The sequence below is a fragment of the Eubalaena glacialis genome, chromosome 10 (genome assembly GCF_028564815.1).
Source record: "Eubalaena glacialis isolate mEubGla1 chromosome 10, mEubGla1.1.hap2.+ XY, whole genome shotgun sequence".
NCBI lineage: Eukaryota > Metazoa > Chordata > Mammalia > Artiodactyla > Balaenidae > Eubalaena > Eubalaena glacialis.
Window position 1 is genome coordinate 63,967,347 of NC_083725.1, and position 25,584 is coordinate 63,992,930.

General features: G+C 46.8%; 1 long non-coding RNA gene across 2 annotated transcripts in view; it reads left to right on the top strand.

Annotated features, from left to right (window-relative positions):
- The window catches only part of LOC133100027 (uncharacterized), a 295,412-nt gene that overhangs the window by 208,918 nt on the left and 60,910 nt on the right, over positions 1–25,584 (top strand). For both annotated transcript variants that reach the window (XR_009702379.1, XR_009702380.1), the window contains exon 3: positions 22,473–22,574. This is a non-coding gene — a long non-coding RNA (uncharacterized LOC133100027). The remainder of the gene's footprint in view (positions 1–22,472; positions 22,575–25,584) is intronic.

The following is a 25,584-nucleotide window of genomic DNA, read 5'->3' on the forward strand; positions in this document are numbered from 1 at the left end:
GAAAAAGTAGAAAAACTTAAAAAAGATCCTATGTAGGGGGAACATTGGGAGAGAAGTTTTAATGAAATGATTGCTTTTTAAAAGACCCCAGGTTAAGATGATTTCATGCTAAAACTCTCCAAGTGTCAGGGCACAGATGCTCAAATGATTCCCATGCTTGCATGGACAAGTTTTGGGATCCAATGTCCTGAGTTTAAATCCTAGTTTACCATTTACTAGTTGCATAGCCATCGATGAGTTAAAAATCTCTGAATCTCAGTTTCCACGGGAATTCAGCAAAGGAAGTGGTTATGGTAAGACAGAGTGGTCCAGGTGAGCTTTCTGGAGGAGCTAGTCTGTGATGGATTTGATTTATGAGCAGCGGTTATCAGGAGCCTTTCTCATCCTCGCTCAGACCCCTTACAATTAAGGGATGGACTTACAACTTGCCTGGCCAAAGTTAGGGTAGAGTCCGTGTCATAGAAGGGCCGAAGATTCACAAGTTCTATTATTAATTCTTGGATATCTATAGTAGAACTTCCAACACTGCTCATGACCATTCAGATTCCTGTGTCAGGCACAATGCTAAATTCTACATGCAGTAGCCCACTTAATCCTCAGAACAACCCTATGAGGTAGATGCTATCATTGCCCCCATTTTAAAGAGGAAGAAACCAGGGAATTCCCTGGTGGTCCAGTGGTTAGGTCTCCGTGCTTCCACTGCAGGGGGCACGGGTTCAATCCCTGGTCAGTGAAGTAAGACCCTGCGAGCTGTGCGGCACAGCCAAAAAAAAAAAGATGAAGAAACCATGACAAAGTGCCTTACCTAAGGTCCCACTATCAAATAACAGATATTAAATGGCCAGGATTGGAACTCAGGCTGTCTAGCTCCAGAGCACTTAACCACCATAGTTTTCAGCTTCAATTAGTGTCTTGCTTTGCAGAGCTTTTTTTTTTTTTCTTTTTTGTATATTTTATTATTTTTTAAATTTTTATTGGGGTATAGTTGATTTACAATGTTGTGTTAGTCTCAGGTGTACAGCAAAGTGAATCTGTCATACATATACATATATACACTCTTTTTTAGATTCTTTTCCCATATAGGCCATGACAGAGTATTGAGTAGAGTTCCCTGTGCTATACAGTAGATCCTTATTAGTTACCTATTTTATATATAGTAGTGTGTGTATATGTCAATCCCAATCTTCCAATTTATCCCTCCCACCCTCCTTACCTCCCAGTAACCATAAGTTTATTTTCCACATCTGTAACTCTATTTCTGTTTTGTAGATAAGTTCACTTGTAGCCTTTTTTTAGATTCCACACATAAGTGATATCATATGATATTTGTCTTTCCCAGTCTGAATTACTTCACTCAGTACGGCAATCTCTAGGTCCATCCATGTTGCTGCAAATGGCATTATTTTGTCTTTTTTTTATGGCTGAGTAATATTCCATTGTATATATGTACCACATCTTCTTTATCCATTCCTCTGTTGATGGACATTTAGGTTGCTTCCATGTCCTGGCTATTGTAAATAGTGCTGCAATGAACATTGGGGTGCATGTATCTTTTCGAGTTATGATTTTCTCCAGATATATGCCCAGGAGTGGCATTGCTGGATCATATGGTAGCTCGATTTTTAGTTTTCTAAGGAACCTCCATACTGTTCTCCATAGTGGCTGTACCAATTTACATTTCCACCAACAGTGCAGGAGGGTTCCCTTTTCTCCACACCCTCTCCAGCATGTATTGTTTGTAGATTTTTTGATGATGGCCATTCTGACCGGTGTGAGGTGATACCTCATGGTAGTTTTGATTTGCCTTTCTCTAATAATTAGTGATGTTAAACATCTTTTCATGTGCTTTTCAACCATCTGTATGTCTGTCTTCTTTGGAGAAATGTCTATTTAGATCTTCTGTCCATTTTTTTTTTTCTTTTCGGTTTTCGGCATGTGTTTTTGTTTGTTTGTTTGAATTTTATTGGAGTATAGTTGATTTACAACATTTTGTTAGCCTTGCAGAGCTTTTGACAGTTGATGGCATGACGTCATATACCCCTGCTCATTTGAACACTGCAGCAATCAGGAGTTCTCACCTTTACAAAGGAGGAAACAGGCCTGGAGAGCTCTGAAATGACTTACCCAGAGTCATTCTGCTAAAAAGTGATAGATCCAGGATCTACCACTAAGGCTTCCCTGTGGCTTTTGGAGGCCCCAGAACTGTGGGGAATAGAGGTGCATGATAAGACATCCCTGTCCCTAAGTAACTTGTAGTCTACTTACGGAACACAGCATGTGAGCGCAGCTAACATGGCAGCAGTGCTCAATGATTTGCCCCCAGAAGGACTTGCCAGGCCTCCTCTCTGCACCCATCAAGTCCACCACCTTCCAGAAGCCTTCCCAACCTCTGCATCCAATTTCTCACCTCTCTGTTGTCCTGTAACCCTGATGCTCCTTAGCAGCCCTTTGTGTAATGAGTGCTGAGTGAATGTCAATAATGAGTGTAATTGTTGTTATTATTATTATTAAATGACTGTTATTCCCTTTGCCCTCCTGGAGCACAGGGACATGTATCTTATATGCTCTGTGATGCCCAGTCCGTATCAGTGCACTGTCATAACAGAGTTAATGAATGCCAGTTGTCCTGGACAGAACATGGGCCCTAGATTCAATGCCTCCAGGTCTCTGTGGCCTCCTACGTTGGTCCCACACTTTGTGATTGACCTCCTTGAACCTCAGTTTTTGCATCTGTAAAATGAGGATGATAACATCTGCCTCACAGGGTACTTGGGAGGATTTATGAGCTGATGTATTTTAAAAGTGTCTGACTCAGAATGTACAGCAGCATATATGACTTCCTTGCCCTTCCTTGGTTGTGTTTTTCATGGAACATATTTTCAACAAGAAGCAGACATATTGCAGGGTTTCTGTTGTGTTTTTAGTAGGACATTTCATGGCTGGTCTGATGAGAAAGCATTAACTGAGCACCTACTATGAGTACAGGGCTATGTGGGGATACAGAGGAAATATATAAGTGTGCCCCTGCCCAGGGCGTCGTGTGATGTTTTGCTGGTAGCTCAGTGGGATCAGATTCCGGTACAACCAGAGCTGTCTCTGCAGAGAGAACTCATCTGAGAGCACCTAATTTTGGGGTCCCATTGCCTTGAGTCCCTAAGTCAAGGACAGCTTTCAAGGAAATGTTTGTTTTCAAGTAGATAGAGGAATACAATCCAGACAGCACTCCCAAACTGTTAGCTGCATATTAATCTGCAGGGACTAATATCATAACATAATCAGTATAGCAGTGCTCCCAGCTTAATTGAAAATGCTGCATATGAGGGGCAGTTAATGAGAAATGCAAGGTTTGATGATTCAGAACTGCTGAGATTTAGCGGTTTAGGGGGTGTAGCGAGGAAGTGTTGGATTTATTTCCCTTTGCTATTCTCTTTGTACATCTGGACAGGAAGGGGTCTGAACGGAGTTACTAACAGTATGTATGGTTAGAGAACTTTGATTATCTGGAAGTCCCTCAGCTACTTGGAACACGGCAGAGAGCCAGCCAGGCAGGAAGCGGAAAAAAAGCCTCTGCAGCGACAAAACACATTTCAATTTGTCTGTGCACTGCGGTCTTTTCACTTTTCTGATAAGAAATCCTCTCAACCCACAACACAACCTATTTGTTTATTCTTCCTTTGCACAAGATCTTAATAAAGGAGGTGATCTGATTTCCCAGGCATTAGCAGGATAGCAACAAAGCATCCTGGCAGTAGTGGGCGGGGCCTCAGGAGTTACCTGTCTGTCCACCCCGTCCTGAGTTTATTCCCATAGTCAATAGAGATCTTAAAGGCACAGAGTATGTTTTGGCCCCAGGGGAGAGAAAGACGCAGGAGAATCCCTGCTCTTAAGGAGCTTACAGTTTGGGGGCGGACAGATGTTGTCTCAGTCAAGATTCTTAATTTCAGACAAGCTACTCTGGATAGTTTAAACAGAAAGGGATTTCAAACAGGATATTAGGTGGCTTGCAAACTTTCCAGGGCTGCCAGGGACCCAAGCTTGGATCCCACAGAACCAGAGAAGTACCCAAACACTGCATAGGCCTATTGGACTGGAGTCTCCTTTATCCCCACCCCATGGGACTCAAAACTCTAGGAACTAAACAGTAAAAGCTCCATGCAGCCGTCCAGATAAATGATCACCTTGGCCACTGTGCTTACGGGAAACCCTGGTTCACCTGAGCCCAGCCACCACGTCCCAAGCCAGCGTCTGCCCTCTGTGATCCTGTGGGTGTGTTTGCTCAGGAGAACCTGAGCTACAAAGGAGCCTGTGTGATGTTTCCAGCTATCTAGCCTCTGTAGAACAGAAAGCACACTGGGCCGGGGTGGGTAGGGGTGGAGAAGGGTGTTGGGAAAGCCAGTCTGTGGAATCTGCTGTGTTGGGGCCAGATAACTACAGCCCAGTGAGCCAAGTCCTGCTGTAGAGTTGTTCCGAGGGCTAACTCACGGACAAGGTGCATGATAGAGCACCGCACGAAGTGTCCCCTGAGTGCTGATGGTCAGGGAGGAGATGCCAGCATGAGAAAGAGTAAGCATAGAACCTTCACAGGCACAAAACACTGGGGCCATTTCATTTAGGAGCAAATACCCCTATAGAGGTACTCACTCCGTCGTGAGGGGCGTTGGTAATAGACCATCAGTAGTAATAGAAAATCAGTAACAATCAGTAACAGACCCCACAACTAGAGAGGCAAACAGGACCCCTATCCCAGATCTCAACCCCACCTCTCTCACTTCTGCTCTACCGCAGGACTGACCTGCCTTGTGAAATTAATTAGAATTTGTCAGAGAAATTCTAGCGGAATTTTTAGGCTTCTCCTCTTAGTGTGATGACATGGCCCTGTCGCCTCCCTGAACTCAATGCCAGCTATTTGGCTCTGGAAATCTGAATGCTTCCGCAGGTATTTGCTCCTTGCCTGGTCAGTCCTCCGGGCAGGTGCCCTGCATCCAGGGAAAGAGCCCAGGGCAGAGCTCCAGCAGCCAGGATGCAGGAAAGGCTTTGTGGGCGCACTCTTTCTTTTCCTAAAGCACCAGCACTGGGAAATAGAGCTGCCTCCTTTTCCACGTAGCAATTATGTGCGCAATTACATTTCCAGCAGGTGTCACTTAAGAGGGTGAAACCCATTAAGCGTTCAAATGAGAAAGCGGAAGGGAGCCTGTGAGAAGGCTGGGAAAGCTGCTGAGGTGGAGGAAGCGAGCTCGGACGTTTCCTGAGCAGTTGCCCCTCGGCACTCACTTTCCCGTAAGTGATGTCATTCCAGCCTGGGGACAGCCCTCGGTGCAGAGGTTAACAGGCCCTGTTTGAACCTGTGAGGAAGCTGAGCTCCGAACCCTGCACTGAATTGCCCGAGGTGACTTGGCCAGGATGGATGAGACAACAGGACAGGAGGTGCGCATGCCTATACGGGGAATGACGTGTGTGTAGCCATCTATTTCCTTTAAGTCCGGAGAGGACCAAACCCTCTGTTAGACTTTCCTCTAGCTTTCACGGTGCCCAGCATAAAGCAAGTGCCCAGTAAGTACTTAACTGGCTTCTTTATGACAGTTTTCTCCCCATTGCTCTAATGATGAATGAGGTATCCAGAGGAAAGAAGATCAAAGGGAAGAAAGTGCCAGGCATAGGCAGGCTTATTTAAATAGAAATTTACAATCAAAAGTGGGACTTATCACCCGCTTTTATGGATGAGGAATCTGAGGCTAAGAGAAGTGAAGGGAATTGCCCAAGACTGCTTGGCTAATTAGCAGTAGACCTAGGATTGGAAGCCAGGTCTGCCTGACTCCAGAGTCTGGAGTTCCTTGCACTCACTGAATGGCCTCCCTTGGAATCCATCACATGGCAGAGGTGACCACGTGCTCCCCTTGGGGATGCCGTGTGGGCGGTGAATTCAGGGCTGTCAGACTCTTCCCTGCAGCCATATAGAAAGAGCCCCTTTCTTCCTGCTTATTGGAAGGTCCCCAGATGCTGTGCTGAGTCAGAAGAGCCTTATGTTTGCTCTAATCACCTAAACCCTGTCAGACCATCTTAACCAAGGCTTGTCCACTGAAAGTTCATGAAGGGCCACCAGAGGCAGGGGAAGAATATGGATTGGAGCTCTGCCACTCCCTAGGCCTCCTTCCATGCTGATAAAACTGGGCTCACCATCTCCTTTCCCAGTTCCCCACCCCCCACACCCAATATGAATTGTTACCACTGGGTCCCTATCTTGCCGAAGTGCATCACACTCTGCTCCATCTGGAAGCTAGGGGTCAGCTTCCCTGCACCATCTCTCTCAGCCTTTCCTCTCCATGAGCTTACCAGTTTCTATTCAGTCCCTCGACCAAACTCGCTGGAGTCCTCTGCATCCTTCCCATCTCCCTGCCTCTGCCATAGTCTAGACTATTGCACCAGCCTCTCCACTTGTCTTTTTCATATCTCTTTCCGTACCCCACCCACCCCCTCCGTCTTCCATACAGTTACAGGTGAGCTTTGTTAAAACATTTATTTTATCCATCCAACCAGCCTTCCAAGCTTCCATCCATCCAATAACTATTTGTGGGATATATGAGTATTTGCTATCTGTCAGGCTTCATGCTAGACTTAGGATGCAGCATTAGGTAAGAAGTGGTCCAGTCTCTCGTGGTAGAGAGAAATAAACAAAGTCAACTGCAGGTGAAGGGAACCCAAAGGAGTGATGTCTGACTCAGGTGGCATCCTCAGCACAGGCTTCTGGAGGAGCTGACACGGGATCAGAATTTTTTTTTTTTTTTTTAAATAAGTGCTATTTTTTTATTTTAATTTTTATTTATTTATTTATTTATTTTTGGCTGTGTTGGGTCTTCGTTTCTGTGCGAGGGCTTTCTCTAGTTGTGGCAAGTGGGGGCCACTCTTCATCGCGGTGCGCGGGCCTCTCACTGTCGCGGTCTCTCTTGTTGCGGGGCACAGGCTCCAGACGCGCAGGCTCAGTAATTGTGGCTCACGGGCCCAGTTGCTCCGCGGCATGTGGGATCTTCCCAGACCAGGGCTCGAACCCGTGTCCCCTGCACTGGCAGGCAGATTCTCAACCACTGCGCCACCAGGGAAGCCCGGGATCAGAATTTTTAAGGTGAGGGTGGGGAAAGGGGAGACAATCTAGGGAGAGCGACTGCACACTTACAAAGGCTTGACACTGCCTTACACCTTTGGGGAACTGCAAGTGCCTGGTGAGGTTAGAGAGAACAGTGGTTGCCGGATCATGAAGCGCCTTGTTCTGTGAGTCTGGAATTTCCTCGTGGATGGTTTTCAGAAAAGCAGCAGCATGGACAGAGGGCTCTCAGCCGCCCACTCTCCGTGCCTCGCTTGAGCCTCCTGTCCGGTTTTTGTCCAGACTCCGACCTCCAAACAAATCACTGATTAGGCTCCTTTTCTGGCTGGCTGAGGTTCTGCCTGAAGGACACTTGTGGTCTCCTAGACACTGCTTATCCATAAGAGTTCTGAACCACACGCAGAGAAATTCCTTTTCATTCTCTCTGTTCCGGACACAACGTGTCTTGAATTTAGTGTCTGGGCCCGTGGCTGTTGAGCATGTGGAGAGCACATTGTTCGGGGATGTGCTCAGTCATTCCTGCCTCACTACATCTGCCCATCACTCCAGAGTGTTTAGTAGGAGCAGATAATACACAGGCCAGCTGCCACCTCCTGCTTTTCTAATCATCTATCAAAGAAATGGAAAACCCACTCACTGTCATTGCTGCACGCAGATGGGGTCCGCAAGCACATCTTCAATTTAGGAACAAGTAAGAGGAAGGGCTTAGGGAGTGGACCACCCCCTGCATTCCCCCACCCCCCCGCTACAGTCCAGCCCCACCTGGCCCTCTCTCCTAACCTCCCCCCAGCCTCTGAGCCACCCGAAGTGGTCGACTCACCAGCCTCTCTTCAGAGTCCCTTACACATTCCTGCTTATGCAGGAAGCGGGAAGAACTGGGTTGGACACTTTGGCTATATGACTTGGGTCGAGTAACTTCACCCCTCTGAGTGTGGGTTTCCACACTTAAAGCTCAGGGCTAATGCCCCCTGCCTGCCAGTTTCAGAGCTGGGTGAATCACAAGTGTTAGCATATGTGAATAAACTTTGTAATTGTCACAACTGCCCTAGGAGAGGTATCATTATCCTTATTTTACAGATAAGGAGATGGGAAGCTCAGAGATGTTAAATAACTTGCCCCAGATCACACAACTAGAAAGTGGATTGTGGCTGGTATACAGTAGGTGCTAAATAAGTACACTTAACTAACTGGCTCCAAAGCATTATGAGAAAAAAGAGGTTACTAATTTAGGTATAATGGCATTTTATTTTTTGTTCTAATTTGTATTTCTTTGGTTACTAGCGTAACTGAACATTTTTTCCATGTGTGTATTTGCTTAATATACTTAATGTGTAACACGCCCATGTCTGCTCCCAATTTATTTATTGGTGTCCTTAAATTTGTTCCCACATCAATTTGCACCAGATCTTTTTTGAATGGACATTAACCCTCTTCTATGCTACAGTTATTTTTCCTGCTTGATGTCTTTTTCACCTCATTTTCTTTCCTTTTCGTTGTGTAGAATTGTAAAGTAAAATTAGTTTCCGCTTATGTTAACTTGTATAATCAGCGTGCTAAAACCCCAGCCAAGGTTTGGAAGCAGGTTTTCCCAGGCAGCACGTACCTCTTCCCCACCCCAGTGGGTCCAGTGGGTTGAAAGGAACATCAAAGGCAGACTAAGCCCAAGACCCTTTGATAAGCAGCCAGAGGACAAATCTTTTGTACCATAAACATATGATTGGCTTATGTGTATGTTTTATAGTAAACACTTGATTTTGGTCTAAGTCAAAAGGCCCAGGGACATGTTTATAAAGTTTAACCTGGTAGTGCCCATCCCTGCCACGTGCTGCCTGACTGCATTATGGGTTATGGCGGCCCCAAGGGCTCCTGCAGTGTCATGGTCTCAGAAAACTTGACCCCTGGGCTAGTTGTTGGTGATGTCAGCAAAAGTGCTTTAGATTGGGTTTGACAGATTGTAAAGTGCTTTGCCACCCATTTTTCAATCGATCCCCACAACAGCCCTCTAGCAGTAGTGTAGGTAACAATGTTATTTCCGTTATCTGCTGAGGGAACTGGGGCTCCGGGAGGTGGTCCACATCCTCATGCTAGTCACTGGCAGAGACTGGTCTCCTCTCCTTAGGTGTCAGGGCTCCTACTGTGTCTGCCTTGCCAAGTTAGCTCCTGGGGATGGTCCCAACCGTCCAGTAATGGAGCAGGGGCAGTGTTCCAGGCCAGAAATCCAGCTCTAGAAAGAGAATGGCCTCACCCCTGCTTAGAAGCTCTTCGATTGTAAACTTCTGGAGAAGATCTTGCATAATAATACACTGCCTGTCCCTTCCAGCCACAAGGAGATGGTACTCCAGAGAGTGTGGGGGACGTCCTGAAAGAAGGGACAGCAGTTAATGATAATCAGGGTGTCCTGAAACGGTCTGCAGGGCATGGCTTCAACACAAGGCTTCCCTTGTGAAATAGGATCTGGTCATTTCTCTGGAAGTTCATCGTCACTTGAAGAGACAGAGACATACCCAAACATCAAGAGGCTTATATTCTGGCAGGGGAGACAAACAATAAATAAGTTAAACATAGATAGAGCATGTCAGATGCTGAAGAGTGCTATGGAAAGAAATAGGGCAGGGGCTGGGAGTGTCGGAGGGTGTCACAGTTCTAAGCAGGGTGATCAGGAACGCACAGAAATGTACAAAGTAGCACAGAGAAGAAGGCCAGTAATTCTGTTTGGGATCAGAGAAGACTCCAAAGAGGAGGCTTTTTTTTTTGTGCTAGGTCCTGTCTTCTAAGTGAGGGTTTCCAGGTAGCCAAAGGGGAGGGATGCATTTTTGGCAGAGGAAACAGCAACTGCATAGGCATAAAGATATGAAGGGATGGGTGTGTTTGGGAAATTGCAAGCAGGTCTGATACGGCAAGAGAAAAAGGAAAGGAAAATGCAGGACTTGATGCTGGAGAGGTCGGTTGTGGCCACATTGTGAGGACTTTGTGGTGTACAGTGTGACTCCGTAGATGCTGTGGTGACTCCAGGACACATCTACCACAGCTGCCTTCCTGAGCTAGTGACCAGTGGCCCCAGCTGGGCTAGAGCCATGGCCTTTATAACAAAGAAAGAGTTAAAAACAAGGCACATTTCCTCCCAATGGCCCATAACCCGAGTCTTATTAGACAAATTCCAGTAGTGGGGCATCCTACAAAATACTTTTCCAGTATTCCCCCAAAGTGTCAAGGTTATCAAAAACAAAGAAAATCCGAGAAACCGTCATAGCCAAGAGGAGCCTAAGAACCTGTGATGACTGAATGGCATGTGGTGTTCTGCATGGGATCCTGAAACAAAGACGACATTAGGGAAACACTAAGGAAATTCAAATAATCTATAGACTTCAGTTAATAATAACATATCAATATTGGTTCATTAATTGTGACAAAAGAACCATACTGTAAGATGTTAATCAAGGGGAAAATAGAAGCAGGGTATATGGGAACTCTCTGTACTATGTTTGCAATTTTTCTGTAATCTAAAACTCTTCTAAAATATGTTTTATTAAAAAAAATAATAGACGTGATAACATGGAAAAAATTAAAGTGGGAAAACCTTTGTAACCCCCCAGTTTACTTGGGTTTCCTCATCTCTGGAAGGACTGGTTCTTTTCCAATTCAGTTTCTCCCCCCACAAATGTTTTCAGCTTCATGAACGTAGAAACAAGCACGTGTGTCAGCGTGGGTGGGGATGCTGAGGTCAAGACCACGTCTTTGCTGAAGTCCCAGCACTGGTTTTTTCTCTGGGACCAATGGAGGTTTCCAGGGAGGTGAGGCATGTGGCAGTTCGTTAACAGCCCTGCTCTTCCACACCTGGTGGTCCTTTCAGTTCCTGTGCCTGCACAGGTCTGGGACATTGGTCTGGGACAATTGGATCAGTCAGTGAAAGGCCACCCGTGACAAAGGGCCTGAACAGAAGCAGAAAGCAAATGCATCAGGGTTCAGAGCCCCTGTTCTGACTGTAAGAAGCTGACCTCTGCTAGGAAACTTGCCTGCCACCAAGGGGCTAGCTCACAAGGAGAGCTTGCAAAGCCATTCTCCCTCAATTTCTGGTGCACTCTTTTCTCCATTGTCTCCTTCTCTGTCCCAGCCTGTGTCTGTCTGTGTATGTATACTTTTTTCACATCTAAATTCTTCTTTGGTAACCAAGAATGCTCTCTCAGCAGTCCCAAAAATGTTCTCCTATTTTATTCCTGTCCCCATCCTCTCTCAATAAAGCATGGCTTCTCCCACCTGTCTGAGTTTGGAAGGACCAATAATAACCCTTAACAGTTGTAGGTGTCAACAGAGACAAGATCCAGCCACATCACATTAAGTCTCAAACATCTCACTGAATCTGCTAAGAGATGTCTTTCTGGATCTGTCTCAGTTTCATTAAACTCCTGGTTTCCCTACAGAGACTCAGTACACCCTAACCTGCCAAAGGATTCTGAAGCTTCACAACCAAGCTCCTTGGCATCCCTTGCATCAGTAATTGGCCTTTCCCACATTAGTTTACTGACTGACATAAGAAGTCACATTCAAGCTAGCTAAATTCATGGGGGAAAAAAAAAAGCAGAGACCTGACTTTGTCCTCCTTCCAGTGATGCCTTTCCAACCTTCCAGTGCCTGACAGGTGCCTCACCGATCACTTATTCCCTCCTGGGCTTGATTGCAGTGGTCAGTTTTGCAGTGGCTCCCTATCCCAGCCCAAGCACTGGGAGGCTTCATGCTTTCATTGTCCTCGAGGCTGCAGAGTGGCACTTCCACCTGCAGATTCTTTCTCAGCACCTCTATCCATTAGAGTCTAGGCAGGGAAATGGAAACCACCGTAGGTCTTTCAACAGAGGGAATTTAATATAGGGAATTGGCCACGCAGTTAATGAAATGGCTAAGAAGCTAAATGGTACAAGTTGAGTCATCGCAGAGATCAACAACAACAGGGAACCACTATCACCCCTAGACCTGGAGGTACAATGAGAGCAGGTGATGTTTCTAGAGCCCAAAAGCTGGGACAATCCAGCAGGAGATAGAACCATTTTATAGGGTCAGGACCTGAAGCGACAGATGTTATGTGGCCACTGCCCAGGATGCTGTCTAAAACAAGCAAGAGAGGGAGAGATACCCTCGCTTCTCTCTTCTTCTTACCTCCAATCTGCTGCCAGGGTCCTCCCTTCATAAGCCCACCTGTCCAGAAGCCAGTGAGCAAAGGATTCTGAGCATTGCAGTTCCCCATGAGATAGAGCGGAGGAGCAAGTGTGGGGAAGGGGCCTGAGAGCAACCAAACGATGGGCACAGCATCCATTCAGTCCCCTCACCCTCCCCACCCTCTTTGTTCAAGGCTGAGTTGGCCCTCACCCCTCCCAGAAAACTGCTTTTTTTTCTAATTTCTCTCATCAAGACAGCTGGCAGCTTGATACAGGCATCATATTCTTGTTTGTTCTCCTGGATTGAACAGATGAGGAAAAAAAAACCAGGATCCTCCTTTACTTTGGGGCAGGGCAGTGAGCTCTATAATCTCTGCAGTCATCAAATCTTGCTCATGTGGATAATTGCTGTCCCTAGTCCTTTGGAGGAGAGCAGTTTCTCTCTTCTTTTGTGGGATCGTCAAGGTAGAATGATTCCGCTTATTCTTACAACGGTTGCAGCCCCAGAGGCTCAAGGACAGCTTGAACAATTATCTTCTATTCTACAAGAGCAAACTCATAAACCAGACCCCGCTATGCAGCCACATTCTGCCCGGGAGGGCCCGTGTGCACTGGTTATTCCAGAGGGCTGGCGAGTTGCTTCAGGGGACCTCAGCTCTTGTCCAGGATGGCGAATACTTTCCAAGCTGCCTTCCCTCTGACTGCCTCTCTCCTCTGCTAGCTTGGAGCCCTTGCTGCTGACGTAGGAGGTCACACAGAGGGGAATGTGGACGGGAAGCGTCCAAGGGCAGAGCAGAAGAAACAAAGGCCCCTAAGTTTGTGCAGCCAAGAAAATAACATGAAAAGAGATGAGGGATTTGGGCTGGACTTGTTTTGTTTTGGAGCATTTCAAGGGGCCAGGCACGCAGTTATGTTTGGATTGGGAAGAAAGGCAGAACTGTGCAGAAGAAAATCCTTTTCAGATTTTATTCTGGCTGTTACTGGATTAAGGAAAACAGCAAGAGGATTAATCTGTGTGAATATATGAAAGCTGTTGTACCCAGACAGGAGGGAACCCTGTCTCTTCCTGGGACCTGTTTGGACAGCATTTGGAAGCAGTGGGCTTGCTTGTCCTTCCATCACCATTCTGGTCAGTTCAGCACTGCTTGGAGCCACCTACATTTCTTCTCTTTTCTTAACATTAATGATAATGATGATGATTAAATATTAATAACAGTGCTGCTTAGGACTCTTGATTCAAAGTGACAGAAACCTCAGAATTAACTTACTCAAAACAGAGGGGCTTTTACTACTGCCTCATCGAATCCAAGGAGTTGAACCTTGCAGCCAGAGGAAATGCAGCGATGCAGTGGAATTGGGTTCACAGTTTTAATTCTATTAAGATTTGTTCTGTTTCTTTTTGCTGCTCTGGTCACTTCTCTTATACTTGTGAGCTTCTTTCTCTCCCTGCAAACCAGTTCTCCCTATTTTTTCCGTGTTAGTTTGCAGGGCTGCCATAACAAAGCACCACAACTGAGAGGCTTAAACAACAGAAATTCCTTGTCTCACCGTTCTGGAGGCTAGAAGTCCAAGATCAAGGTGTCAGAAGGACCGTGTTCCCTCTGAAGGGAAGGATCTACCCCAGGCCTCTCTCATGGCTTCTGGTAGTTCCTTGGCTTGTGGCAGCATAACTCTGATCTTCTCTGTGTCCAAATTTTCCCCTTTTTATAAGGACACAAGCCATATTGGATGAGGGCTCACCCCAGTAACCTCATTTTAACTTGATTACCTCTGCAAAGAACCTATCTCCAAATAAGGTCCCATTCTCAGGCATGGGGGTTTAGGACGCCAACATAACCTTTTTTGGAGGACACAATTCAACCCGTAACACTCACATGGCCACTAATAGCTAGCAAATTTTCATATCTTACAATCATCACTACTAGGGACTACATTCTTCTTCACTTCCTGTTTTCAGAAATCCCAGGGAAGAATTCTAACTGGTCCAGCTTTGACCAGGTTCTGCTCTCCCCCAGAACTGCGATTAATCTGGCTTTACTAAGGCACCCAGCCCTGAACCAATCAATGATGGCCAGGGAGGCAGGGTCCTTCAAGAATATGACAATTCCATCTAAAAAACAGCACAAATGAACTTATTTATGAAACAGAAGACTCACAGACATAGAAAACAAACTTATAGTTACCAAAGGGGAAGTGGAGGGAGGGATAAATTGGGAGTCTGGGATTAACAGATGCACACTACCATATATAAAATAGATAAACAAGGATTTACTGTATATCACAGGGAACTATATTCAATATCTTATAATAAACTATAATGGAAAAGAATCGGAAAAAAAAGAATTTATATAACCGAATCACTTTACTGTACACCTGAAACTAACACAATATTGTAAAGCAACTATTCTTCAATTAAAAAAAGAGTATGACAATCCTCGTAGAACCCATGAATCTGTCAGATCAGCTAGTTAATGCTGGGTACACATCACCCCCAAATCATAGTGGCTTATAACAACAAAGGGTTTCATTCTCTCTCATGCTCCACGTCCGCCATGGGCAGGAGGAGGGGTGGTGTTGGGGGAGGAGGGGTGGTGTTGGGGGAGGAGGGGTGGTGTTGGGGGAGGGCTTTCTGCTCATTGTGGTGCCCCAGGGACCCAGGCTGACAAATCATCCCAGCTGTGCCAGAGGGAAAGAGCTCTGGAGGGTCCTGCGTTGGCAACGAAATCTTCTACCTGCAAGTGGTACACCTGTGCTCACGCCCACTGGCCTCAATTAGCGAACGGCCCTATTGAGATGTGCCACCCACCTGTGCCTGGAAGGCAGCGAGCCAGAAGTGGTTGCCAAACAGCACTGATGACACTCACAACCCACACGATGGGAGCCCTGGGAAAAGTGGTTCCCAGAAGCAGGGAGGAGCGTCCCCAGAATAAGATGGGGCGCTGCACAGTCACCTCGTAGGGGAGCACTCCCGGGCCTCCCCGCCCAAGGAAGGGGCAATGGGGAAAGACAGTGAAGACTGCAAACACCTGGCTTTGGCTGCAGCATGGCGGGTCTGAGGTGAGAGTGGCAGGGACGGGGCTGGAGAGATGGCCAGGCTGGACGGGAAGAGAAGTGCCTGTTTTAGGGAGGGCTTTGGATTTTGTCCCAGAGACAATGGAGCACCAACAAGGGTTTCGAGCTAGGAACAGCAGGGTCAGACTTGCATCTTAGGAACAGCAGTGGGCGTAGGATAATTTGAAGGAAGGGATTGAAGAGCACTAGAGCTGCACAGAGGTCAGGGCAGGATTTAGTGGTAGAAACAAGTAGATTTGGTGACGCTCTGGCGTGGGAGTGCAGTTAGTTTTGACCTGTACCACAGAGATGGCTCTGTGGAAATGCCGGCCTCTGCACTGGCTCCTCAAGGAGGAGCAGGGGGACGAAAAAGGAGGGAGAGGCTTTGCAGGCTGACGGTGAAGCTGAGCAGAGGCCCAGGGGCCTGGGAGCACTCAGGTGGCTGAGGACAAGAGTATGCATTTGTCGTGCACATTCAAATCGCAGAATTTTTTTTTTTTTTTTTTAGGATCGTTTCAGTGGCCAAGTTTTTTTTTTTTTAACACCTGATCCTTGGGGTCATTTGCATTCTTAATTAATTTATTTATTTATTTATTTTGGCTGTGTTGGGTCTTCATTTGTGTGCGAGGGCTTTCTCCAGTTGCGGCAAGTGGGGGCCACTCTTCATCGCGGGGCGCGGGCCTCTCACTATCGCGGCTTCTCTTGTTGCGGAGCACAGGCTCCCGACGCGCAGGCTCAGCAGTTGTGGCTCACGGGCCCAGTTGCTCCGCGGCATGTGGGATCTTCCCAGACCAGGGCTCGAACCCGTGTCCCCTGCATTGGCAGGCGGATTCTCAGCCACTGCGCCACCAGGGAAGCCCATGGCAGAATTTTTGATGGTGTGCTTGAAGGGCTTAAAGGTGAACACTGGTGAAGTAAAAGCAAGATTCAGAAAACTGAGAAAACTTTCCGCTGATTCCACAAACATCAGCAGGTTGCTTTGTAGCACCTGAGAGCTGTTTACTCCCCCCCTGTGCTTGCTTCTATGCCACCTCTTATAGGCAGAGTTCTTGTGCATCCCCGTAAGCAGGTGATCTTTCTCTGGTGAGAGCCCAGTCTCTTTTGTCTTACCCTCAGGCAGCTGAACGCTGACGCCCCCACCTGCTCCAACCAATCTTCTCCCTGACAAAGGTCCCTGCAATAGCATGGATCCGCCTCAATCCTTTGCAAGATAAATCCGCATGTGGTGCGGATTTGGGCAGCTCACCTGCTGGAGGATTCATGAGCCATCGTCTGCCGTGGCTAACATTGAGAGCTGCTGGGGAGGACACAGGGGGAGAACCGCACAGGAGAATACTGAGTGGAAACCTGGATACAGCCTATGGGCCAGAAAATGGCAAATGAGCTCCACCCACCTTCCCTGCATGAGAGACCCATCCTCACCGGCCCCCAAGTCTGGGGCTGGCTCACTGGACCCACGGAGGTCCTGTAAAAAAACTCTTTCAGGCCTTTGTGAATGAGGATACCCAGTGAAAAATTCACAGGAAGATTACATAAAACCATCTGCTGCCTTTATTTCCCCCTGTGTGCATTAAAAGTGCACAGCTGCTCGACATGAAACATTCCATTATGCTGCTGTGTGGCTCACCAGCTGGGCTTGGACACTGGGGGCCGAGAGGAGGCGATGTAGGAGGGGAAGCGGGTGGTGAGCACGTCCAGGGATTTCTGCCTGGATCTGAGTGTCTCGAGCAGGACAGTCCAGATTTCTCCGCCCTGTGGATGTGCTCTCTGAAGGAGGTGTCCTTCTGTGTATGTAGTAGATTCTGTCGGTGAGTTTGTCTTTGGGGGTGTGTATGTGTGTTTTTCTTTTTAATCTGAAAATTGGTCTTGGGGTTCACAAGCGGCAGCTGGAGCAACCATAATTAAAATGAAATAACCTGCTTCCTTCAGTTCTCAGGGAGAAAAGCTTAAAAAAAATCAATTTTCTAAGTGGACTCAGGAACGTGGCAAATCTTCTCTTCTCTCCCTGTTTACTTGAAACAAGTTTCATGGCTTTGCTTTTCTTTGGAGTCAGAGGAAGAGAAGGGAATTAACCTTTGCTGAGCATGTATCCCCATCCCAGGCACTACACAGGGCTGTCCCAACTGTACAAGCCAGGGTTTGAATCTAGTTTTAATGCTTCATCTCCTTCCCGTCTGCCATGCACCATTCTGGTATCCTGTTAGACCCCAGGTCTCTCAACCTCATCCGATTCTGTCCAGAGACCCAGGAGGTTTGACATTATTAAGATGTTATTGAATATGTTGGCACATATAATTGGCTTGGGTTAGGAACCAAAGGTCTTAGCAGAGTAACAAGGTGAAGCATTCCATGCTCATGATTCCATGCTAAGGAGATGGTTTTCAGAGGATTGGATTTGCTTTTGAAGGTGTTGCTTAGAAGTCACTCTGCAAACCAGGCTGGGAAAATAAAATCCCAGAAGAACTGCAGACTGTGTGGTTTGTTTGGATCTCAATTTAACGGAACTAAGGTAGAACAGGGCATCTGTGTGCCGGGAATTGAAGCCACAGTGGTCAGCGTCTTCAAGGAGGTCCCATCCTGGTGGAGAAGGACATGTTGACAAATAATTCTAAGACACTGGTAATAAGCGCTAGGTCAAGGGTATGAACAACCTGTTATAGTTGTAGCATTTTTTCTCCAAAAATCCATTTCTTCAGTTGGTAACTTTGTGAGGAGGAGAGCAACCTCACTGGGAGAGTGAAGCCAGAATGTTGAACATAAAAAGACAAGAAGAAATTATTACACATTCTTATGTATGTACCAAGCGCCTGGCACTTAGTCTTTCTAATCCCTTATTATCATTCCCATTTAATAATGAGGAAATTTAAGGAGCTAAATGGTTTGCCCAAAACCACATAGCTGGTAACCCGGTGGGGTGTGATTAAGACCCACCCTATTTGCTTCCAAAGTCGCTGCTCTTGCCACTGTGCCAGGCTTCCTCGAAGAAAGCCTGCACCCTCGATTGTCAGGTGTATGGTACAGCCACCAACATGTCCCGTACTTAGAATGAGGAAATCTTTTTTTTTTTTCCCTTGAAAAAAACCAAGTTTTAGCAGCAGGCATCTTGATGGGAGTGATTCATAATCATCCTCTCCAGGCTGCAGGTGGAGTACATCGAGTCCTCTGGGCAGTCCTCCCAAACAGTGAAGTCAGCCCATAGACGCTGGGTTCTTCGTTGACATTCTCCATGGCCCAGTAGAGTCTTGGGTATTCAAATATGTTCCCCTGGGCTCCTGGGTCCACTGCTCCTGTGAAGCTTAGCTGAGAAGGGAAAGGCAGAAGCAAGCATTCCTTATAAGAGAGGAGGGTGGTCTCCCGCTACCTTTGAAATTCTCTGCAAGAGACTGTAGTCCATGTTGTTTCGGACCCAAGTCAAGGTATTGTCTTTTTTGCTTGATTTGGGGTCACTTTGGGGAAAGCTAGCAGGAGCAAAGGCACTTGGCACTTAATTTCATCTGAGCCTCTCAAAAGGCAGCCCAGGAAATATCCTGCTTCCCCCCATCCTAGGGCGGGTGGGAGGTACGCTGGGAGCAGAAGGTGTACTGGGGGGTCCGGTGTACGTGTCTGTGCAGGGTCACAGCATGCTTTAAGGCTCACCTGGAAAGGGAAAAAACAGGATCCAGATCTCGTCTCCACCACTTCCTAGCTGGGGGATTAGGGGCAAGCTGCTGAAATTCCCCAAGGCCTCATTTTCTCGTCTGGAAGGAATAGGCTTGCTTCCTACGGCTGTTTAGAAGGTTAACTGAGATCAAATATGTACCAGCACCGAACCCTCTGCCCAGTGCCTGGCACACAATTAGCTCCCTCCCCTTCCAATTCAAACTGTGCAAGCTTGCCAAATCCATCTTCCTACAGCACATCTCCAGTTACATCACATCTCTGCTCAAAAGCCTTCGGTGGCTCTCTATCACTCATTGAATAATGGCTACTTTCTCTGCCTTGGCTTTCAGGGCCCTGCTCATTGGGGTCCACGTCCCCTGTCAGGTGTGATATCCTCTGCTTCCCTCCACACAGCCCGCACTCATTCTTTGTCACGCTTTCTCCTCCTGTGACTTCCTTCCTCACACGAGTGCCCTGCCCTGTCCCCATGCCACCCCACCTGACACTATCTCTGGTGCAAGGCTGGGCTTAAACAGTATGCTGTCCAGTCATTGCTCCCTGATTTGTCAGCCAAGGTGGCCTCTCCATTCCTCCCTCCTCTCACTGCTTTTTCTGTATCCACTTACAAAACTGCCAAGTATTTCCATTGCTTGTGGCCATGTTGTCATATTTTTCTTGTCATCCTGTGAGTTTCCCGAGGGCACGGTTTGCTTCTGAGTCATCGGTGTGTCCTGAATCACACCTAACACTCAGCATAGGGATGAATGAGTGAGTGAGCAAGTAAAGGAATGAATACACCCTCATTTCGACCTAACTGGATTTCCCTTCATAAAGTGCTAGGGCATAAGTGTAATACTTCTAAAACCTTTGGCCAACCCATGGGTATTTTGGTTTCATTAACAGTTTTGGTTTCATTAATAGTCATGTGGTGCTTATTGGAGGTACAGCTGGCTATTTATATCCATGGGTTCCACATCTGTGGATTCAACCAACCACGGATCAGAAATACTCAGGGGAAAACTTTCTAGAAAGTTCCAAAAACCAAACTTGAATTTGCCCCACTGGCAACCACTTACGTAGCAGTTACATTGTATTTACAACTATTTCCATATCATTTACATTGTATCAGGTATCATAAGTAATCTAGAGATGATTTAATGTATATTGGGAGGGTGTGTGTAGGTTTTATACAAATACTGCACCGTTTTATATAAGGGACTTGAGCATCCATGGATTTCGGTGTCCATGAGGGGGTCCTGGAACCAATCCTCCTGCATGTGCCACGTGATGACTGTACCTTAAAAAAGAGGGAATTCAGGGATACACCTTGAAAATAAAAGTAAATAGAAGAAAAGGAGTTGAGCCTTTCCCTGGAAGCGTGGCAAAGATGAAAGTGGAAGAGGAGTAAAACTGCAGTTCTGCAGCTCCTTAAAGGGGCGGGGGGTGGCTTGGACCAAATGAGACACAGATGATGGCCCAAAGCACAAGCTTTGGCCTGAAGCTATGGAGGCAGAGTGGAATTGTGTGACCTGGACAAAGGAGAGGGGTTTGAGAAAGACCCTGAGTGTTTCATCCAAGTCACAGGATAGGACTAGGACCCCAGCAGGACCCTTGGGGGCAAAGCCAACAGCTTTGAGTCCTAAAATTCTCAAGGCTCTGGGAATATGGGGAGAGGCCCTTACACAAGAGAAAGGGCCTCTTACCATGTCCATTGTTACAGTAAAACAATTTCCTGCTCCTCTCTGAAATTTTGGAGAGTAGACTGATAATGAACAAGGTGTAGTAAATAGAAATTAAGGACACAATAACTATTACTGCTCATTTGAGATACATAAAATGATAGTCATCTCCTATGTAGCGTACTGCCAATTTTTTATTTTAGTGAATATAGCATGATTTATCAGGACTTTTCTAGGTTTACCTCTAAACTTTGTCTTGTTGATTCTATTTCGGCCCATCAGGTCTTCTACCTGGGGGGTGTTCGGGAGCCTGACCCCCGAGGGAAGGGCTACTCTGCACTTGGGCAGAGGCTGGCGAATGTTCCCACCTAATATAGTCACTCTGTGTTTAGAATAATGAAAATTTACAATAAAGAAACAGGAAACGCAGATGAAGCTAGCAAAATTTCACACCTAAGAGAATTTTGTCTTTAATGATGATTACCAGTAATTCCTCACCTTATGATAGACAATAATGTCTTCTTAGCTAGGCTCCTAGGTATATTTGGCAAATAGGTATTCAGGGAATTTCTCAAACAATGACTTCTTTTTTTTTTTTATTTCTGAGATATACATTTTAAAGTAATAACTAGGATTATGACTTATAACATTATACCAGAACATATAAGATTTTTAGAAATTTCATGTAATGTCTGAAACATTTATATTAACATATTTCCATACAAATAACCCAATGAAAGTTTAGTATTAGTTGTTTTGTTTGTTTGTTTTTTATACTGCATGTTCTTATTAGTCATCAGTTTTATACGCATCAGTGTATACATGTCAATCCCAATCGCCCAATTCAGCACACCATCAAACAATGACTTTTTACCTCAGATGCCTAAATGTATCTCCTTCATGCATTGTCCTTTAGCCTAGAGTGTCTTTTATATAAAAAGCTCCTCCTCTTGCAATAACCTGAGTATGTCTGCGATCAAATCCCAGCTCCTCCTCTTGCAATGACCTAAGGCACATGGCTTACAACCTTTCAGCCTCTCCATCCTCTTCTTTTGAGCGAGATAGGATTTCTTTTATTCATTTCACAAACCTTTATTGTGTACAGATATCTCCTTGGGCACTGGAGGTGCAGAGATGAATCAACATCGTCACAGAATTCTAGGGGCAGAAAGGACCTCACACGTAGCCTAGTTCAGAGTTTTTCTCTTTCAGACAGAGGTTCAAGGGGGGGCAGTGATTTACTAGAGGTTTGCAGAGTGATAAGCAAGTGGGCCAGGGCCAGGCTGTTGTGTGTAAGGAATTCTGCCTACGTGACTCCCAATACTCCCATACGGTATACCACAGGGAAGATGGGCCCATCCTATAGGGCAGGACACTAAGGTTCAAAAGGCGCAGTGATGTATTTATTTGCCCAGTGAATCAATGGCAGAACTGTTGCAGTGGCCAGTGCCTTGGCCACATGTTCTACCCGCTCCCCACCCGCATCACAGCGTACAGTCAGTCCTTCACGAAACACTCTACTTTGCTCCAAGCTGCCTTTGCCTGGGTTGTAAAGAGGACCGATCTGCAGTCCCTGCCCTTGAGGGGTTTGGCCAGCTTGAGGAAACATGTCAACAATGGCTGTCAGACAAGACCAGATGAGATGGGAGAAGAAAGGAAGGTTGCAGAGAGTGCGTTTGTGTGGGATTCCCAGGGTGTCTGGGACCCCACTTGCTTCTCTTCATGGCTGTGGGACCAGTAACAAGCCTCCTCTCCCTACTGGTGTGCATTTGCCCTGACTGCCAGGGACAGATCTGTGAGATCGGGTCAAGGACACCTTGCCACCTCGCTCACTTGGGTCTGTGTTCTCTGCTTTAACAGAAAGGATCCCGTCTCATCCTCCAGGATCCGATGGCCCTGGAGAGAGGGCTGCAGGGCCCACGGACACTGCTGACTCTTCAGAACGTGCTGACATGGAGCCAGGTCAGTCCCCTTGTCTGCTCTGATTTTCTGCATCATCAACTGCAAACCTACGGTCTTGATGAGAAATGCCATCTTGGAATCTGAAAAGAGGCATACTTTCTGTTTGAAGGCTTTTGCCACTAAGCCACATGGGGAGTGGAGAAGGTCAGGCCAGGGTGGAGGCGGCTTTCTCTGGGAGCAGATGCAGCAGCAGGACGGGTGGCTGCTGGAAGCCAAGCCAGCAGCCAGCATGGTGGGCGCACAGAACAGGCAAGGGCCAGGCATCCAGCGAGGAGGTGATGGGGGAGCTGGCAGCCAGGAAGCACCGTGCAGGTCCGGGACCACAGAGGCCGCAGTGGCCATGAGAGTCATTCTGGGGCCCAGGTCACCAAGGGCAGGGTCCAGAGTTTGGTGGTTACACTTCAAGCTGAGTTGGAGTGGAATCAGAGGCATAGTTGGGAATGAGGTAGGAGGAGGTGAGTGGGCGGCTGCCCAGAGGACAGGCAGTCCGGGGGCCAGGTCCAGCTGGCCAGAATGGCTCTCCAGAGGCTTTCCTTACACTGCTGTGCAATGACAAAAACAGAACACACTTGGGGGGTTGGGGGGAAGTAGAAGGATATTTCAAGCTAGAGAAGAAACATGGCAGAGAGAATGTTCTCTCTGTTCTGTCTGCCATGTTTCTTCTCTAGCTTGAAAGGGAGAATCATACATAGAGTCTGGGTCATGAGGAAGGCTACAGAAGCAGAGGAAGGAACCAGGACCCAGGGAGTGAGCCCTGTGTTGAAAACCTACTAAGAACCAAGCACTTTTTATCTTCGGGGCAATCTTGTAGGGTAGAAGTCTGAATCTTTCTAGGCTCAGTTAATGCTGCAGTAATAAATGAACTCCAGAATCTCAGTGGCTTAACACAGTGGTTTATTTCTTGCTCATGCTACCTGCCTAACCCAGGTAGGTGGAGGGCTCTTGCTCTACCTAGTGACTCAGAGGCCAGCCTGATGAGGGCTCTGCCATATTTTAGGTGTAGCCCCGGGAACAAGTGGCCACCTTGGTCTCCACGGCAGGGGAAGAGGTAGTCAGAAGGTTAAGCACTGGCTCTGAAATGCTTTGGCCTAGAAGTGACATGTAGCCTGTGGGCCAGAACTAGTCACGTGGTCCTGCCTGATTTCTAGGGCTCTGGGAAATGTGGATATTTGATGGGCAGTAACTGTCTCTGCCATAGTAGATATTATGATTTCCATTTTACAGGTAAGATAACTGAGACTCAGAGAATATATATATATATATATATATATATATATATATATATATATTTTTACATTTCATTTAGTTGTTTTAATCTGGTATACCTACCAAATAACTCACATTCGGACCTAATAATATTAACACATTCTAAAGGGATTATCAGTAATTTATTTTTTTGACTCAGAGATATTAATTATCTTATCTGAGGTCTCCCAGCTAAAAAGCACCAGAGCCTAGATCATACATAACCTCTGATTCAGTCATTTATTTAACAATTCAGCAAAGACATATTGAATATTGACAAAAAGGCCCAGCACCATGCTAGACTCTCGGGATATAACAGGGAACAAAAACAAAAACGAAGGAAGCCTCTGCTCTCAGCCTGATGAATGTTTATAACTACAAACTGGGATAAATTCTCGGCAGTGGAGACATAATGGTTCTCTGAGGACACCTATTAAGACTTTTGCCTTTCATAGAGAGGGACGGGTAAACTAGGGTCACATTTATTGACGCATTGTGCCAAGTACTTGACTGATGCATCTCATTGAACTGCCGCAACCCCAAGAGGTAGTTCTTACAATTCCATTTTTAAGATAGGAAAACTGAGGTTCACTCAGCAAGGGAAGAGGATAGGGCTGAAGGTAAACTCTTCAGCCCCATCCATGCTCACTTGTAAGGAGGACTTACAAGTCCTCCTTTAATGACTGTTAAAATTAAAAATTGAATCTCCTCCTCCACTGCATCTAAATCCAAGAAATGTGGTCTCCTCGTCCTTCTCTAAATCCCCCCATCCAGGGCCTTTCTCTCATTGGTTCCCCCAACATCCCACAGTGTTACATGTGAGTGCAGCTCTCAGCTCTGACAGAGGCGCCTCTTGGAGCCTGGAGACGGGGTCGCTCATCCCCACCCAGAGAGCTGGGCCCAGAGCGAGGCTTCTTGAACTCACCTGCATTGAGAGAGAGAAGCAACTGCAGAAACATAGGTAGCAGGATCTGAGCCTGGCAGGATGGGGTTGAATTTGAGCCTTGGCACTGGTGGGTCCTTCTGTCTGGAATGGTCCCCCTTTTCTCTCTGGCCTCATCTCCCCGCTTCCCTCCCCTCGCACTTTGGGCTACATTTTCACGACCTCATCACTTTTCTCCCCTCCTCAGCACATGTGACCACCTCCTGTGTCCCCACACTGGTCCAAGCCACCATCTCAGACCTGGATTCTTGCAGTGGCCTCCCCGGGGGGATCTGCTGCCACCCTTCCCGCCCAGGATCTGACACAGAGGCGTCTTTTAAGACATCAGTCAGATCAGATCACTCTTCTACTCAAAGCCCGCTAATGGCTCCCCAGCTCATGTAGAGGAAAAGCCACAGGCCTCACCCTGACCCACCAGGACTCACCTGAGCTGGCCCCGTTTCCCTGCCAACCCCATTCCTCACTCATGCCAGTGGCCTCTTTGCTCTTCCTTGAACCATAAACACACTCCCACCTCAGAGCATGAGTCATAGAAGCCTTTTTCCAGTCTTGGAGAGAGCTCTTCATGCAGAGGGAACAGCAGTGACTAGATCTCCAGGTCACCATCCAAGGGAGCAAAGCACAGATGCGGCTGAATCAGCAAACCAGTGTGTTTGCTGCTCAAGGAGCGGTGGGAGGCCACCAGCGTGAGCAAAAGTGGCTACAGAGGAGGTGAGACTGGAAGGCGGTCCTCACCCTCTGGGTCTTTCTGTGCCCCTCTTCTGTTTCAGTGTTTCTAGGTAGCATTTATCTCCACCCGACGCACTGTATATTACTCTGTAA